General features: G+C 31.7%; 1 protein-coding gene across 10 annotated transcripts in view; it reads right to left on the bottom strand.

Moving 5' to 3' along the window:
- The window catches only part of SOX5 (SRY-box transcription factor 5), a 1,270,393-nt gene that overhangs the window by 458,945 nt on the left and 791,560 nt on the right, over positions 1 to 19,888 (bottom strand). The gene's annotated exons all lie outside the window — the stretch shown is intronic.

The following is a 19,888-nucleotide window of genomic DNA, read 5'->3' as shown; positions in this document are numbered from 1 at the left end:
AATCATTGATATGGTAGCAATAACAAGCATAATAAGATACACTAATCATACTTTATCTTTAATTTTCCCCCTTAAATCTTGCAAAAGCATATGTATATGTGTGCACATATCTTTATATGCATATAGATACATGCATACCTCTATTTGACTGTGATCCCTAATCAAAATTAAATTGGATTTAAACCTGCAATTATGTAGTTAAAGTACTAACAACAAAAAATGCAGAATTATCATTTACCTTGCTAAGCAGTTAACATGAGATGTGACAAAAATTGATGGTTATATGCTTTACTGGTGGGATTAGATGGAGAGAGAAGGCTGCTGGTAGTTATTACAATGATATTCTTTTTAGCAATTAGTCTCAATTTTTTTTAAATGAACCAGACTATAAAGATGTTATAGTAATAAGCAGTTTAAACTATTTTCATTAGTTTTTAAGAGTCTGTATATATTTGCATCTTGTTCAGAATAAGGCAAAAAGACAGTCTCCTTTAAAAATCTTAGAGAAAACTCAAAACTTAAACAAAATGATCTTTTGGGAGTAGATAGCAAAATAAAAAGAATCAGGGGTATAGGTTACATAAATAATTTTCTTTAAAAATAATGTTGTATAAATTTGTCTAATTTAGGAATCTTGCTTCACTTTTTCATCTTAGTAGAGCAAAGCAAAGCAAAAAAGGGAGGGGAGAGATAGGTTGCAGTGAGCAGGAGGAGTTAGAGTCAGGAAGGAGAGGCAGAGGGAAAGGACTAAGGGGGAGAGTTACCAGGCATAGTGCCGTATAAAGATAGTAACAGAGATAATAACCAAAAGGCAAGCTGCTTAGATGTGTTTGGCCTCAGCTTGTTTTGTCTTACTACAGCTACCACCTCTAGCTGCATCTGCAAACTCTAATCTAGAAGGTCAGCAGGATGGGTAAAAATTAAAAGTTTCTTAAGAGACTGATGGAAATTCTGTTTTAAAGGCACGATGTCTCAGTATCTTTTCCATCCTGTTTTCATATTTAAAAAAAACACCAACCAATTTTGTTTGTATCACACACCAGAGATAAATGTAAACAAGTTTATGAATGAGTTTTAGTTGTCTAAAAATTAAGTTCCTAAACTATTATTATAAACATTGTCCTGCAAGGGATTTATTTCTAATCACATCTATAGACTTAGAATGGACTTTGATATTTGAAGGAAGCCCCTGTGTTATTAACATTTAAGAATAAGTATTGGACCTATGATTTCTTTAAAAAAAGTGAAATTTCAGGTATGGAAACTCCTTTTACCAATATAAGTGGGGGTATTTTCTACACATTAAAATCTTAGAAAATTGCCTAGAAACAAGGTTGAGTGACTTACCTAGGGTCACATAGATTGTATATATCAGAGATGTGACTTCAACTTAGGTCTACCTGGTTCTAAGGCCATTGTCCACTTTGATAAGTTGCCTTTCAGTTTAATAATCACAATGGCACTTCAAATTTATTTACAGTTTGTAAAGTCTCAGTTTCACATCTGCTTTGTTGTGTGGCAATACAAGGTATGTAAAGGTAAATTTTCTTACTGTTAATTTGATGATAAGGGAAGTTGGAGACTATGATAGGAAACACAGTTTCCTAATATTTGTTTTCCTGGACTGGGGTGGGGAGGGGCATAGAAGGTACCAGTCTCATGTACTGGTACATCTCATACTTGGTGGGTGCTCAGACTATGTGAGATCTATTTCAATCACCAACTGAGAAGACACATTTCTAGATGGAACTACATCCAAAGAAGCTCAGTATCACTCTATCTTTATGGCATATCCTTGCTGTGCTAGGTAAACCAAGTAAGCTTCCTCTTTTATTAAATGTTCAGTGACTTGTGAGTGCCTCATTTATCCCAAAACTGAACCTGAATTAAGAGGGTGCTAGCTTTAGAGCCAGGCCTATAACAGGGACAAAAATTTTTCAAATGACTGTCCAAAGCCAATTCAGTAGCTTAGTGGCTGTCTTATTACTTTAAGCCAAATCTTTTATTCATTGCTCTTTTAATTTTGAGCCATGTTTCTTTTACACACAGAATTAATTAGTACTAAATGAGATCCCCAAGATGGTTCTGGGTCCCTTTTAAGGATATTCATGCACAGATGAGTTTTAAATCAGTTGCATGCATTGATGGTTTTATGCAGAATTGTGTTTAGTAGATTTATAAAATAGTGCTAACCATTCTACTCTAAACTGGCATGAGCAATTTTCCTCATTTAAGTCCTTGGAAAGCAGTTTGGCATCACTATTAGATTTTGGAATAGTTTTACTACAAGGGATGTAAGCCTCAGTAGTTTTGTCTTGGATAATGGCACTATACTGTTCTAGATAATATAAATATCTACTATATGAACTATTATTTGTAAGTGACAATTACTTCATATTATCAGTAATGTCTACTCTTCAAATAAATAGGTGAAGCACACCACAAACAAGTAGACAATTGTCCAAGATACTTTTTAAAATGTATATATGTAGTATTCCCTCAATTGCTAGTGAGATATTGTCTCACAAATTGCTATTAAAAAATTACCTGAATCATTACCTTTTACTTTAAAGTTCTCCATATCACAACATGATAGAATTTCAGATTTGAAAGACTTCGATGACTATAAAATCTAAACTAAAATGTCAAAATCTATGCCTTCTCTTCCTCTCCTCCCCCCTTAATTACCAGCCTTCTCTTCTCTAAGATAAAATCCCCAGTTCCATCATCTGATCCTCATATGGCATCATCTGATCCTCATATGGCATAGATTTTTAAGTGCCAAAATTTCCTTCTACCCTCCCTTCCCATCACCCTCCCTTCAGTGGTAAACAGTCAGGTTAGCATTGTACATACATATTTTTGATAAACATGTTTATAGATTAGTCATTTTCAGTATAAGGAATTAGAATTAAGGGAAAGAGATACGTAATATAAAACATTCATGAGATTCTGAAGGGTTTTTTGACTTTGATTTTTTTTTTCTTCCTCTGGATGGGGCTAGCATTGTCCATAACTGGTCTAATATGGTTGTCCCAGCTCTCTGAACTGCTAGGAGGAGCTGCTTCCATCAAGGCTGATCATCTCAGAATATTGGTGTTAATGTGTATATTGTTCTCTTGGCTCTACTCCCTTCATTCAGCATCAGATCTCATAAATCATTCCATGCTTCTCTAGAGTCTGACCATTTATGGTTTCTTATAGAACAATAATATTCCATAGTATTCATATACCATAACCTGTTTAGCCTCAAGAATATCATTCTATCTGCCTTCATTTTGACATCTGGATCATAAGGTGTAGACCTTATAATTGCCTGTTCAAAGATGTGGTGCACAGAAGTGGACACAAATCTAGAGATATAGTCTGACAAGAGCCTAGTACAATGGGACAATCTCTTCAGTATTAGAACTATGCCTCTGAATGCAGTCCAATGATGCATTCGTTCTTTGCTTTTTTATCATATTTGAATCCTACTAAGTATTTAATCCATTAAAATGTTCGTGATACTTTGTTATTATATATACATACTATCTTATACTTAGAAAAAAATTTTAACTCAGGAGAAAGATTTTTATACATATTTGTACTAAATTTCAATATATTATATTCAGTTAAATTTTCTATACAGTCTCTATCTTTTAAAAAATCTGACACTCTCTTCTATTTTGATAGCTATTACCCACAAGCTTTGTGTCATTAAAAAAAGCAATAAGGATATTCTCTGTCTTTATCTAAGTCATTATTATGAACACTACATCATAGATTTCTAAGGCACTTCACTAGAATCTTCTTAGCTCACCAGTGAGATATGAATGGAAGTATAGAATAAGAATTTAAATAAAATAAAAATAAAATAAAATAAAATAAAATAAAATAAAAATTTTAAAATTGAAGTGAGGGAATAAAAAAATGAAGTGGGGATGACATTCTATACTGCACAAATAATAGCTAATTTTTGTCAATGAGATCCATTGTTGCTTTTTTAAAAATGAACATTAAGGTATTTTTCAATACAAAGATATTTGCAATGACTCATTTTGAAATGCCATTGTGATTATTATATTGAGAGGCACTCACATTATCTTTTTAAACATTATCTTTTTAAATGCCTAATACTTTAGATTTGATTTGACCAGAACATAATAGAATAGATTATGCTTTTTAATATGGCCCAATATCATTTTAGCTTTTTGAAAATGATAGATATATCATACTTTTCACCCTATTAAAACATTTTAACTTTTATTTTAACTTTTTGCCTAATATCTTTCTATCTTAATTTCTTGAACTCAAGTGTAAGATTTTATTTATATTCTCTGCTATTAAATTTCACCTTATAAGGCTCATGTCAACTTTTTAGCCCTTTGAAGTCTTTTTGGATCCTCACTCTAATGTGGTAGTTATCTCTTAGTTCTTTATCACAAGTGAAAATTTCATAAGCATGTTCCTTATGCTTTCATGCAAGTCACTGATAAATATCTTAGCAAAAGCCACACAGAGACCCCTGAGTCCCTACACGGGAGACCTTTATTCCAAATTGATGTGAAATCATTAGTCATTACATTGTGTCTGGCCATTCAACTAGTTTTTAATTAATTTAACTGTATCATTGTTTAGGCAACTAAATTGTTCAGTAGATACAGCATAAGGCCTGAAGTCAGGAAGACTGTGGTAAGTTGCTTAATTCCTTTTGCCTCAGTTTCCTCATCTATAAAATGAGCTGGAGAAGGATGGCAAGCTACTCTAGATGTCTTCCAAGAAAACTCCAAATATTTTCCTAAAGAATTAGACAGGATTTAAATGACTGAACAATTGTTCATTTTCTTCATTTCCTTCATTTTTTCTGAAAGAACAGTATCAGCAACTTTATAGAATGTTTGATTAAAACAAGATAAACCATAATTATAACTTACTGTTGATCTATCATTTTATAAGTTCATAGAAGATGAAATAAGGTTTTCCTGTCCTGATATTTTTTGTTATAAAACTATGTTTGTACTTTGTAATCCCATTTCCTTTTCTAGTTGTTTATTAACCATTCCTTTAATAAGGCATTTAATGACTTTGTCATGAAAATTTTTTTAAATTGGGAAATATTTGCTTTTTTCAATACCATAGTATCTCTCCTTTCTTTTATAATCTTTCAAATATCAGTTGCAGTAATCCTATATGGCAGTCATTTCAGTAAAATAGTTTTTCATTTTTAAAAGGGAAGATATATATAATAAACAGAATTATATGGAGATAATTCAGTCAGATAGGAAGTATTCTAGATTGTGTTAGGTACAATGTCAAGTTGCTGCAGATCTGGGAAAGTGAGGAAGAGGAGAATGAATTTATACTACCTACCTTCAAGAAGTTTATCATATAATGAAGGTAAAAGGATATATGAACATGAAAAGTTAAATAGTAATCAAAGAGATAAAAAACAATGGAATACATCATATAGGATAAAGATGGCTTAACAGTATATGGGCTGAACTATTTAAACACATAAACTCTGCAACTCCGAATAAACAGTTTGTGACTTCCATCTTTTTTGGTGGGGGTTGTTTTATTTTTTGCAAGGCAATGGGGTTTAGGTGACTTGCCCAAGGCCACACAGTTAGACAATTCTTGAGTGTATTGAACACAGGTACTCCTGACTCCAGAGCTATTGCTCTATCCACTGCCCCACCCAGCCTGCCCCAATAGCTTCCATCTTTAACAAGAATTATAGTTGTCATTTTGATGATACCACCATTGTACTAATCATGTTAAATTGTTATTTAAAATTTCTTTTAAGGTGTTGCCATAGTGGATAGTCTTGGACTTAAAATGTGCAAAACTTGGATGCAAATCCTATTTCTAGCACTTATTAGTTCTATGACTCTGGAGAAGTCATTTTATTTCCCTGAGCCTGGGTATCCTACTATATACAATGAGGGGCTTGAACAAGAAAGCCTCTAGGGTCTCTTCTAGCCCTGAATCAAGGACCTTAGGTTGCTAATTGAATTTACAGTTTATTAAAGAAAATTTTAAAATATCTTTTTTTTAAATGGACTGAATCAAATGGTATTAAAACATCTCTTTATTCACAAAATAGTCACTACCATATGATAATTGTCTAAAACATTGAAAAATACATGAATTTCCCAATGTTATAGAGCCAGTATATATTAGAGGTATGACTTGAATACAAGTCTTTATTTTTTTGAGGGATGTTCTTAATTTATCACATCAAGATGCTTCTCAATATCTGAAAATAAAATACATAATTCATGTAGATCATTGTTTTAAGTATGTATTTGATTGCATGTATATGTATGGATACTGGTAAAATCACAACTTGTTCTAATGTAAGTAACCAACACAATAGAAGCCAAAAAATGTAGGTCAAGTATGACTGAAAATTGTACCCCTAGTGAGTAAAGCATTGATTAAAATAGTGAGATAGAAAGATTGAAACATTACAATGAAAATCAAATGCTTTTTCTAATTTTACATGCACTTGATGTTAAGCATTTAACAAGAGAACAAAATCCATATATTTGCTATCAAATTAAAACACACATACACCACTAGTGACAGAAAGTCATAAGAAAAAATGAAGGAAATTAATATGTAACATGAAAGGTGAAAAATTTAATGCTTTAACTTAATAGAGATATAGCAAATGACCCTCAAAAGTTAAATGTGGAAATGAAAACTAAAAAAGAAGATGGGGGGGGTAATTGCAAGAAATGAAGTGAACAAATGTTACTAAATAAAATCTACACATGTATAAAATGGATTTGGAACATAAATGAATTATATAAACTCATAGATGTAGAAGCACAAATATAAATTCTAAGAAATACAAAGGTCACAAAAGAAACACCATAAAAGTATATTTTCATTCTGTGTCTTTGCGGCAACTGTACCATAGAAAGTAAAATAAATGTAGGAAAAGTGTGCTTTTGAGCTTTTGTTGTTTCTATTGCAAATATAAAAAAAGAAGACTCACACAGACTGAAGAAATATAAGATGTTCCAGAGCACACTGCTGGAAAATTCTCAAAGAGAATATCAGAAACTGTTAAGATCATAAACAAGTTCAGATTTAACTCTTTTTTCGGCTTCAGTTTCAGGTATGAATCTTCAACATTTCTTTACATATTTTAAATGAATTTGTACTTTCTCTTTCACCTTGGAGACAATTTGTTCAGGAAAATTCTTCAGTTTATTAAGACTATGTAACTATGAGGCAGGTTATTAGATATATTTTTCTTCCTCTCTGTTAGATGTATTCTTCCTGTAATCTTGATTTATGTATTTGTACGTATGTCTGTATGTACATACATATGTGTATAACAGGAAACATGATATATATTAACCAGGATAATATTATTTTGTATTAGAATTTTATTAACTCACTGATGAAAAAATATAAATGTCAGCTACAGCAAAAGAGTCTGAACCTTCCATCAAATAAGAATACAAACATTGAGGAATTATGAAAAAAAACCAACTCATTTCATTGGTGCTTAGCTACTCAATTTGCTACTAATTACACTGAATAGTAAAAGAAAAATCCATTCAAGAAAAATATATAATCAGTGTACATCTATGAGTTATTCAATAAGCACCTTGAGTCTACTACTGCCAACTCATTTGAGCAGACTAGGCTATTAATAATGTGTTGTATGTTCAGTGACTTCTGAAAAGTAATGCCAAATTCAATGGCAAAGTGTTAAAAAGAGACTGAGATACTGCAAACAATCAATTCTTTCTATTGCCCATTCTGGCTATGTATCAGAGTGTCCCAATTCCTTTCCCTCAGTCTACGTATTTGTCAAAACCGAAGATGGACCAATGATATTATTTACAAATTTGGATTTCCAATTTCTATATGACTCTAAAGAATTCAAACCCCAAATCACTTTTTTAGTTATTATTCAAGTTCTTTAGTTTTAGAATAGTCATTTCAGCAATTCTTGCTATAACTTGCGAGTGCTTTAGAGGTAGTTTTAATCATTTTTGTTGATAAACAGCTATAATTCCTAATGGGTTAAACTATATATGACCTGATGAAAAGAGAGATTATGAAACTGATGTTAGAACTAAAGAAAAAACAAAAAAAAACCTTTTCAAATATAGTTCTGTGGTATGCTGGCAAGAGCATAAATCTAGGTTGGGAAGTTCCAGGTTTGTAACCAGGTTGCTATTTAGCACCTATATGACCTTAACTTCACTTCTTCCCTCTGAACTTCAATTTCATCATCTGTAAAAAATGAAGCTGGACTAACTGATCTTTGTCCAAGGCATGTATTAATTTCAAATCCTAAATACAAAGATAATATTGAGTGAATAAGAAACAACGATAGGCCTAAAGTTAAATTATAATTTAAAAGAAATATACTTTTCACGAATCTAATTTTTAATTAACTCTTTTATCTTTCCACTTGAAGTTAAGATATTACTACCTCACATCTTATTCCCAAGAGACAGGATTTTGTGCCTGATAGAGATCAAAGGTCATGAATCTATTCTGACCAAATTTCTAATGCAAGCATTTTAATTTATCATCAGAGTCCATTTGTTTGGTTGTTAATTGTTGTGGCTATAATTTTACTTAATTTTTGTCTAATCCATGTTTATTTTTTTAAAAAATTCACATACATAAAATCTCTATGATGACTCAGTCATAGATATTAATCATCCATTCAAAATTCACTCTAATCAGTCTCTAAGTAATATGGTTAAATAGTTTATGTAAGATAAACAAATAAAAACTAATAGACTACAGCCTTGACTACTAGAATTTCTACTTTGTTTACAGCAAAAAAGATCAAATATGGAAAACTTTTAAATTAAATAAAAAATGTGGTGGAATATTAGGAAAAGGGGCAGAGGAAGCTACACATTGCAAACTTTATTTCAACTATTTCTGGTCCAAATGTGATATTTGTCCAATTAGAAATAAAATGATATACTACCTGGTAAACTAAAGCTACAACAATGGCATGAGAATAGAAAAAGAGAAGAATGATTTGCATGTACTCCTCAGAAAGGCAAACAAAATAGTCCGCAAAATTGGTTTCATCGTGAGTAGAAAAGCCACAATAAAAATCGTCTTATTAGTTGCTTATCATCTCATCGTGTTGACCTAATTATAAACAAAAAATGCCATCAGGAAGATTATTGAAGAACTTTTAGTAAACTTTGAATGAGAAAGGTCTCCATACAAACCTAGGCACTTCATAAATATGCCTCAAGAATAATTACAATAATGAAATGCACCAACCGAAGCAAAGATCTATAAAGAAATCCCCTTTCCAAAATAAAAGACAAACATTAAAACAAAAACAAAAACAAAAGTGTTGCCTTGGATCACCAGAAGTCTGTTTCATTAGGATTCACTTCAGTCACTATCCTATCTGGTTTCCAAATCACTTTAACCTAGCTCAACATATGTCCTATAAGAAATATTGCTGAAAGGTAAGGACCAAGAAGTTTTACCAGTTTGCTAGTTCTCTATTTCATAATGAGAATTGAAAGCATTGCATTGGCACTAGCAGTACTCTTTTTGCATGCTGGACCTTGCTCTTTATAGGTCAGCATAAGAGTATAACAGATGTAAATGCAGAGCTCAGATAAATTTGCCAAAGAGAAAAAAAAGGAGGGGAAACTAATGGAATAAATGGTTGTTATACCTAGTGGAGAGAAAGAAAAAAGTGTCAATAGAAGAAACTCCCAATATAATTAAAAAATCCTAAGATTTAATAGAACCCTGAGATAAAAATTCTAGAATATAATAATTCTGCAATAATTCAAAGAAGAATTCCAGAAAAGATGGTGAATTCACCACAAGAATGTGAGATAGAAAATCTACTAAAAGAAATGAATGCAGATATGAAAGAAGGAATTAGAAGTAGAATGAGAACCTAAATGAAAAACATATAGGGAGAATAAGCAGCTTAACTAGAAGCTGATTGAGTACTTCACTCTAAAAAACAGATTGCAAGATAGAACTAAATAAGTGAGTCATTGAAAAACACAGAAAAGTTAAAAAGATCAAAGAATGAGACTATATTGTGTTTCTACTATTAAGAAAAAACTGACCTAGGAAACAAGGGGAAAACAGTAAAATAAAAAATTAAGAAGGATGGTTGAATATATTATGCCACAACTGAATTCAAAATACAGAAATGGCAATCACAATCAGGGTAAAAGTAAAAAGAGACATAGCTAAGACTTCTAATCAGAGAAATTGAATTGTGTTTAAAGTCACTATAAATATATAGCTAGTATTTAAAGAATGCTTTTAAGTTCTCAGAGCTCTCTCTCTCTCTCTCTCTCTCGATATATATATATATATATATTTATGATAGATTTTATTATACTCATTTCACAAATGAGAATATTGAGCCTAAGATAAGTTAAGTATCAGGTCTTTCTGATTCAGATTAAGACTGGAAAATTAGCACTATTCTCTGTCTCTGTCTGTCTCTGTCCTCCCCCTACACATACACACACACATATATGTATACATACACATGAAGTCACATACATACCAAATAGCAAAGCATCTAAGTACCTAAAGGAAGACATTACCAACATTTAGAATGATAATACAACCAAAATTATTTTATATGTCCCTTCAAAACTAGACATAGAAATCAGCAAGGAAAATGTCAAGGATAAGAAGAGAACATTAGACAAAAACTGACATATTTTTGGAAATAATAGAATGAAGATTACAATACATTTTAATAGTTAATGTCATCTTTACAAAAACTGATCATATGCTAATCTCAAAAACTAGAGCATAATCAGAAACTTTAAAATAATTTACAGACCATAGTGTAACTTTAACAAATTCTATTGATAAGAAATTTGAGTACTTAGATCAAATGAAACCAAATTATATGGTACAAATAATGGATCAAAGAAGAAATAACTGAGAAACAGAAATTTTTTTTAGGTTTTTGCAAGGCAAATGGGGTTAAGTGGCTTGCCCAAGGCCACACCACTAGGTAATTATTAAATGTCTGAGACTGTATTTGAACCCAGATACTCCTGACTCCAGGGCCAGTGCTTTATCCCCTGTGCCACCTAGCCACCCCCAGAAATATTTTTCAAAGACAATTATAACAATGTGAAGCAATACAAATAGGATGCAACCTAAGCAGTTAAACCCTTCAACAACAAAGATCAATAATTAAGCATTGTAATTTAAAGAATCTAGAAAATTTATGAATTAATTATTCTCAAATTTACCCCAAATAGAAATTATGAAAATCATAGGATGGTAAAAATAAAATAAAACTATTTCAACTATGTTTTTAGGGTCAGCAAAAGCTTTCTATTCCATAAAAACTTTTGTGATTGCTATGATTTTTTTAATACAAGGTATTTAAGAATACTGTGTTGGCTATCTAAATTTTTTTCATTTGTGAATGTATTTACACTGAAATTAATTTATATATAATTTAAACATGAGTGGGCATATTTATAGATAGCTACAGAAAGAGAAGCAATGCAATTCAAGTGGTGAGAGCACTATATTTGGAATCAAAGAACCTGTGTTCAAATTTTGGTTATTCATACCACTTGAATAGGATGAGATAATACATTGTGATCTCCAGAGTTAATTGTTGTGGCAAGATGAAGGATCACCAAGGACTTTCATCTTCCCTGTCACTGGGTTCTCTATGACCTCCAGATTTTTATGTACTGTTATCTGATCTCTCAGCTTTATCATCAGTGCTGCAAAACCATTAGATCTTCTGGGCCCTTCCAAATGTTCTACAGCTAGAGATAATTTTATAGTGTCCCTCACTTAGAGTCTGAAGAGAAACTGTCCACTTTTTAAAATTCATATCCTTATACATAAAAACAGTATTTAGGACATAATATGTACTTAAAAATGCTTAATTCATTCATTCACTTCTTATGATCTACCTGAAAAAGGAAACAGCTGGACTAGATAACCCCTAGGTCTCCTCTAGCTTTAAATCCTCAATCCTGTGATATAGATACTTAAGACCTCATTTTTTTGTGTATTATATTATTATCTGGAATATAGGCTGGCATTCATATGTAGAATTCCAAGAGAAAGCTGTAAGCCCCAGCATCAAAGGGCCTTTGTCCTTTCCTCCAGAAGACATCCAGAAACCTACTCCTGGTATTGACCAAGTAAATTAGAAATAGAATTCTCTGGGAATCCTTGCACTGCTACCCATTATTTATTATCCTACAAATCTACATATTTTTAATTGCTTCATTCTAACTTTGACTTCTACCGATAAACCAACTGAGAAAGTTTCTATCTCCATAAATCCTAATTCCATAGATGTGGGCCCAAGAAGTCATATAAAACTTACAGATAAAATTCATATTTCCTTTTTAATGGACATTGAGTAATGATAGGGGAAATTAACAATTATTTAAATTTATGCCCTTCAAAAAATAATCAACAGGTCATTAAGTAAATTCCTATTATGTGTCTATCAAGGGGCCCTCATTCCAATAATAGTGTACAAAGCATACTTTGGGGAATAAACAGGACCTTAATTGCCCAATAACTGCTTTCTGAAACTCTTGGGAAGAAAGGAAAACAAACTGACATATCAGAAATGGTACCTGCTCAAAAGTACAGAAGGAGAAAATTTGGAAGTTATAATTAGCATGTGCCAATCTCTTCTCCAACCTACTCTGACCCCAAAACATACCAATTGTTCTGACACTTAGACATTTTGAGTATTCCCTAGTATAAGATACTGATCACAACTATAGTTAAGAGAGCTAAACAAATGAGGGACAGATGTATCTCAATCAGGTAATAAATTAATAAACATTTATTAAGTACATATGATATGCCAAACATTGAACTAAGTACTGGAGATAGGAGAAAAAAAAGCAAAAGATAAAACCGACAGTTTTATTACACACAATTTAATTCTTTGCATGAAGAAAATCAATACAAATGAATATCAAAATAAGCTATCAAAGGAGGAAAATATTTCTATCAAATATCTTTGCATCTTGACTAAACCTCTCTTAGGGAAAAAGGTTAAAGGACTGATCCTGTGATTTAGGATAGAGAGAAAAGTCTGAGGAAGAATTACCCTTATCAATGCACAATGCATATTGACACCTTCTTTGAAAACTCAAGCATTGCCCAAAGCACTGAGAGGTTAACTTGCCCAGAGTGATCACACACACAGTGATAGAGGCAGGATCCAAGTTCAGGGCTGTCTAATATAGAAAAATATATAGGCAATTATGAAATATAAAATAATAAGTTATTCAGGAAAATATTAATCAATGTATCAAAAGAAGAAATAAAAATATAACTATATGCAAGAATGTTCCTAATACAAAAAGAAAAAAATGAAAATTAAAACCAAAGTTTCATTCCACACTATTGATAATGGCAAAGATGATGGGAGACAAAAATAGTAAATTATGGAAGGCAAAACAATCCACATTCATTAATGCTCTTTTTATAGACCTTTTGATGTCCCCAAAATTGCAATTATACTAGAAAAGTCAGTAAACTACACTTACCAAAGGGTATAAAAGAGATAGCTAAAGGTTCTGTGTAAACCATATTAAAAACCTATATATCCAATAGTTGTTTAAAAAATGTGGAATGATTGAACACTTGCTTTATGTAATGGAATAACTTTGTGCTATACAAAGCAATAGACATGAAAAATTGTGGAGAAAATTGAGGCTTGTTTGAATTGTTATAGGAAAAACATTAATTAGAATTCTGGAAAATGTACACAAAGAAGATAAAAATATAAGGAAAATAATTACAATATAATAGAATCTAATCAATAGAATCCTCCATTTTGGCCAGGAAAAGATTGACAGTGAGATATGCCTACCCTTCTCTCTGCAGAAGTGGTTAATAATTGTAAAAGTATCCATGTATTGTCAGATATAGCTGATAATTTGCTTCATTTTTATAGTTCTATCCTTCTTTCTTATAAAAACTAATTCCATGTGCTAAGGCAATTGGCAAGCAATGCTAATTTTAAAAAATTGTCAATATAATAATAAAAGTAATTGCAATAACTGTTACAGGAAAGAAACAGTATTTCCAAAAAAAAATCCCACCAAAAAAGAATTTTGTAGCTTTATATATACCTTTTATATCTCTATTTCTATAAGCATACACACATATATGTATGTATATATATCTTTTTCTTTTATAAACAAAAGTGAAAAATATAATATTACTGTTTAGGGACAGATATTTGATGATATCAGATAGATTGGAGTTTGACATGATAATGGAAGCCAAATCAATTTGACTATTATTTTTCTTCCATTTCCTTTAAGATATAGAGTGATTTTTTTTTTACTGGAATGGATAAAACACAAGTGATTAATGGCAAATTATATTTCAAGGTAAGTGAAGGGAACACCTGGTAGCAGCTACTACTATTATTACTACTTCTCTACAACCACCACTGCCACCATTACTATTACTATTATTACTACTATTAAGATTACTACTCTTATTACTACTGCTGATAATGATTATATGAAGGAAGGAGGAAGAGGAGGTGGGGAAGGAAAAGGAGTAAAGTAAAAAGGAGCAAAAGAAAGAAGAGTAGAAGAGAAAGAGACAGAGGGGCAGAGGATGAGGAAGCATAAGGTAGGAGGAAGAGGAGGAAGAAGCAGAAAATGAGAGTAGGAAGGTGGTAGGAGAAGGATGGAAGAAAGAAAATAAAGATCAATATAGATTAAGCAAAGAATTAGCAGATGAAATATACAGAGCAGATCACTTCAGGCTCTAACAATTTTGCACCTCTGAATACCTAGTAAGAAGCAACTTGGTGGCTAGAATTATAGACCATAAGCTCACAATGTTCCATAGACAGATTACAAATTTTCCTAATAAAAATACAGACCACAAAAATAGCTTTGCGAACTCAACCAATAAACTGCACTGAAACTGAACCGTTAACATAGACCAAATTGTTAACATAAACCAAATTACCTGATATCATTGATTCATAAAAAAAGCTAAGAGCATTTTCCATAGATGTTGTTATAGAATATATATATATATATATATATATTTATATTTATATATATATATATAATCTCAAGCTACTACATGAATGAAATTGTCTCAGATCATTTCTATCTGAATTCATAAAAAAGGATGAAAACAAGTATATACTACTTCTATTAAATACTAATGCTACTTGCCTTTCATGTAATATTCATTTTTAATTCTTTAGAAATTCCTGTTTTTCATGTCTCCCTGCTATATGAACATATAGGCTGTCATTCAATCATTTCAGTCATGTCTGTCCCTTTGTGATACAGATTCTCTTGGCAAAGATACTGGAGTGGTTTGCCATTTCCTTCTCTAGCTTTTTTTTTTACAGATGAGGAACTGAGGCAATCAAGGTTAAGTGACTTATCCAGGATCACACATCTATTAAGTGTCTGAGATCAGATTTGGCTCAAAACTATGCCTGACTTCAGGTCCAGTACTCTATTCTGCCCAATTCATGCAGAATATTAGCATGAATATTAGTATAAAAATGTTTGTTCCCATGGGAAACTTGGAATTATTAGAGAAATTAACCAATTTCTCAAAAAGATCACTTCACTGAATGAATTTATTTTTTATCTGTACTTTCTATATAGATTGTTCATTCAAATATACATGGTAAAGTGAGCAAAAGGCATTCTTTATCCACTTGGTCTTTCTTATGTCAATAGTTAGACCAAAATTTTTGAGTGGTTATTTATCTCTTCCAGAAGACTCTAAAAGGTTCTGGAGCTTGACCCATTTAGCAACAATGACACCAGCAAACACATCGGGCAACCCTTATAATATTCCCAGATAATTCCTCTTCAACTTGGACTCTGTGTTGAACCTCCTCTTTCACTGTGGCAAAAACACTGGTGAACATACATCTGCTTGTTTTATACTTTATCTAATGCTTATTATAACAGGGTCATTGAACAATTATTTCTGTTATTATGTCTTTCAAGGAATCTTGTACCACTTTGATGGAAAATAACTTGTTAGAAAAAGCGTTAAAATGTGCTTTGTTTTATTAAATTAAAAAATTTTAAATCAACAAATAACTGATGAAACAAAGTAAAATCCAAGCTATAAACAAATTAATGTAAAATAATTTAGGGAAGGTTCATTTACTATAAGGAATTTTAAAATGCCTTTTGGAGAAGATAGTTTTAAAAAATTTTTTATTCAGTATTTTATTTTTTGTCAGATACATGTAAAACAATTTTTGCATTCATTTTTAAAACTCTCAGTTCCAAATTCCCTCCCTTTCTTCTTCCCCAATTTCTCTCATTGAGAGGTCAAGTGATTCGATAGAAATTATACATGTGTAGTCATGCAAAATATTTTTACAATAGTTATGTTTTGAAAGAAACACAGATACTTCCACCAAAAAAGTCCTCAAGAAAAATAAAGTAAAAAATGCTTTAATCTATATTCAGACACCATCAGTTCTTTCTCTGTGGATAGCATTCCCCCATCATAAGTCTTTCAGAGTTGTCTTGGATCACTGAATTGTTAAGAATAGCTAAGTCGATCACAACTTTCGTACGTGTCTTTTCATGTAAGTCTCCCCAGGTTTTTCTGAGAGCATACTGCTCATTATTTCCTATGGTGGAACAGCATTCCATCATAATCACATACCACACTTTTTTCAATCATTTCCCAATTGATGAACATCCTTTCAATTTCTAATTCTTTGCCACAAGAAAAGAGCTGTTATAAATATTTTCATACATATAGGTTCCCTTCCCTTTAATTTTTTTGTTATGCAGATCTAATAGTGGTATTGGCAGGTCAAAGGTCATGTACAATTTTGTAGTCCCTTGGGGATAGTTACAAATTCCTCTATGAAATAGTTGAATCAGTTCACAACTCCACCAACCGAGTATTAATATCTCATTTTTCCCCACATCCCCATCAACACTTGTTATTTTCCTTTTCTGTCCTATTAGCCAACTAAATAGATAAGAGGTAGTACCTCAGAATTGTTTTAATTTCAGTCAATAGTGACTTAGAACATTTCTTCACAGAACTATAGATAGCTTTGATTACTTCCATGAGGAATTAGCTCCTTAACCTTGAAGGGTAGTAGTAGTTCAAATTATGACAAATATGGAAAGTATTCCAAGCAGGAGGATAATCTATGAAAAATTATGGTGGTAAGTGACATGATTAAATGGGAAAGAGCAAGTTGGATATTTTGACTGGAAAGTAAAGTGAATGGGAGTAATGGAAGCTTAATATGTAAGAATAGGTGGAAGTCACACTGTGAAGGACTTAAAAGGCTAAATAATATAGTTTGTATGTTATCTAAAGGCATCAGATAATCATTTGGGTTTGTTGAAGAAAAAAGTTGTACAGTCATATTAAGTAGTTAAGATTGTAGTTTTAGGAAAATGAATCAACCAAGTGGAGGATGGATGGCCAGAAAGGCAAGAAAATGGATTTAAATTCCTTTATAAGATTAACATAATTGTTCAGGTCAGGACTTGGATGGATGTATTATGAATAGAAAGAGGGGTGGAATTTGAGAGACATACTGTAAGTACTATAAATAAACAGCAAATGATTGGATTTGAGAGAGGGTGAGTGAGACAGTTAAGTCATGTGTGACTTTCAAGTCATGATAATTATAAAAATGGTGGCATCCTTAACGGAAGAAAAAATTTAAAAAACAGAACAAGGAGGCAATTTAAGTGAAAAGATAATGTGTTGATTTTGAGAAAGAGATGCCTATTAGCTAGCAAATGATGCTTGGATGTGGAGAAATATGTCATATGTAGAAAGATGATACTACCTGATAATCTAAACAAAAATGCAGTAAGAGGAGAAGGCCCAGGATAAGGATCTAAAATAAGGGTCAGGATTTGGCTGATGATTCAGAAGTAAGGAGACTAAAAAGATGTAAGACAGACTGAGAAATATGACAGAGTAGTCAAGAAAGTCCAAGGAACAGAGTATATCTTAGGAGGGCAATGCTATCAAATACGACAAAGATTGAAAGGTTGCAGATTGAGAAAAGTTTATTGGATTTGGCAATAAAGAGTATTACGAACCTTGGAAAGAAGAGTTTTTGTATAATTGTCTGGTCAGCAGCCAAATCTCAAGGGGTTAAGAAATTAGAGTGATAAGGGAGAATGGGATGGGGGGAAGATATGTAGAATGCTCCAGAATGCTCCTTTTCTAGTCTAGGAATTTATCTGTAAAAGGAAAAAGATAAAGAATGGTAGCTTGAGGGATTAATAGGGATAAATGAAAGCTGATAGACAAAATCAAGATATTTTTGAATAGCCAAGAAAGAGTCAGTAAAGAGAGATTTAGAATTAGAAAGGTAATGACTGAAGGGAAAGCTCCTAGACTAGATAGAAGCTAGAGGATCAAAGAATATGTGGTGGTCCTTCTTGCCAGTGCTTGATATTCTGAGAAAGAAACAGAAGAGGGAGAAATGGAGCATGTAGCAATATTCATGATATTAGAGTAAGGGATAATAAATGGATAGATTGACTAAATTAAGAGTGACTCCCCTCTTGTAGAACTGAATATTTAAAAGCTTTTTTTGGTTAAGACTTTAGAGTTCCAGGTCTACTAGTGTCAATGTCATAATGGATATAGCATTGCTAGGCTTCAGTTACTTCATCTTTTTAAATGGCAGTGGTGGGATAGAAGAGTTATAATGTCACCAAAAGTCTTTAAATCCTATCCTGTGGCTACCATCAATTTGAAAAGTGCTGTCAAATTTTGTTGTTAATAACACTTTTTCCCTAGCAATGAGAATTCAAGGATCTAGCTATCCTCCTGTCAAAGATCAATATTAGTACTGTATTTTAACATCTCATTTCTAATTGTTAAGTTGTACGTCCAAGCTTCATTTTCATTAATATGAACAAGGAAGGGAAAGATGAAATATTTTAGTAAATAAGCTGATTTAGTTGAATTTAATCTTGAAGAAATATAAAATAACTGGTTGAATAAAATAAGGAGTTAAGACCAATACCATATATTTTCAAAATTAATAATTATTTGACTATTCAATTCCTTTTTTTTACTAAATTAGTTTTTTGTGTGTAATGAATTGTTCTTGCCATTGTATTTTTCATTTAATCAGCACTCTTCCTTTTAAATTTCACTTCCCCTTTCAGAGAACTAAAATAAATGAATCAACTATTAATTGAATACCTACTATGTACTAGGAACTAATCAGATATAAATATAAATCATATTATCTTTTCTTATTTTAAAATTATTAAGTTAAATAAAAGGCACTAAAGACAAAAATTTTGTAGAGAAAATAGAAAAATGGAATTATGAAGGCAAATATTTTAAAATAGTGTCTAATATTGAAGTGTAATAAGTATAAGTAGCCTTTGTTGTTATAAACAGAATTGTCTTAATATGATCTGACAGTGGGTGGCTAGGTGGTGCAGTGGACAAAGCACCGGTCCTGGAGTCAGGAGTACCTGGGTTCAAATCCGCTCTGAAACACTTCATAATTACCTAGCTGTGTGGCCTCAGGCAAGCCACTTAACCCCATTTGCCTTGAAAAAATCTAAAAAAAAATATGATCTGACAGAAAAAAATTGATAGAGTAGTTTGTACATAGAACTGAAGTCCAGAAATAACAGTGTCATATACAATTCTTTTTTTCTGGAATTCATTCTTCCAATAAATCTTTCACTTACTTAGTCAACAAATATTTATACAGTACCTACTGTATTACTAAAATTTTGTGTTATATTGTTATATACCAAGGACACTATGTTAATTTTCCATCTACAAAGCAGGAAAAATAATATTTATTGCGTCGACCTTAAAAAAAGATAAAATGTAGAATAATAATTATAAAAGACCCTTATAATTC

The sequence above is a fragment of the Macrotis lagotis genome, chromosome 7 (genome assembly GCF_037893015.1).
Source record: "Macrotis lagotis isolate mMagLag1 chromosome 7, bilby.v1.9.chrom.fasta, whole genome shotgun sequence".
NCBI lineage: Eukaryota > Metazoa > Chordata > Mammalia > Peramelemorphia > Peramelidae > Macrotis > Macrotis lagotis.
The sequence above is the reverse complement of the archived record's forward strand: the minus strand, read 5'-3'. Positions and strand labels throughout refer to the sequence as shown.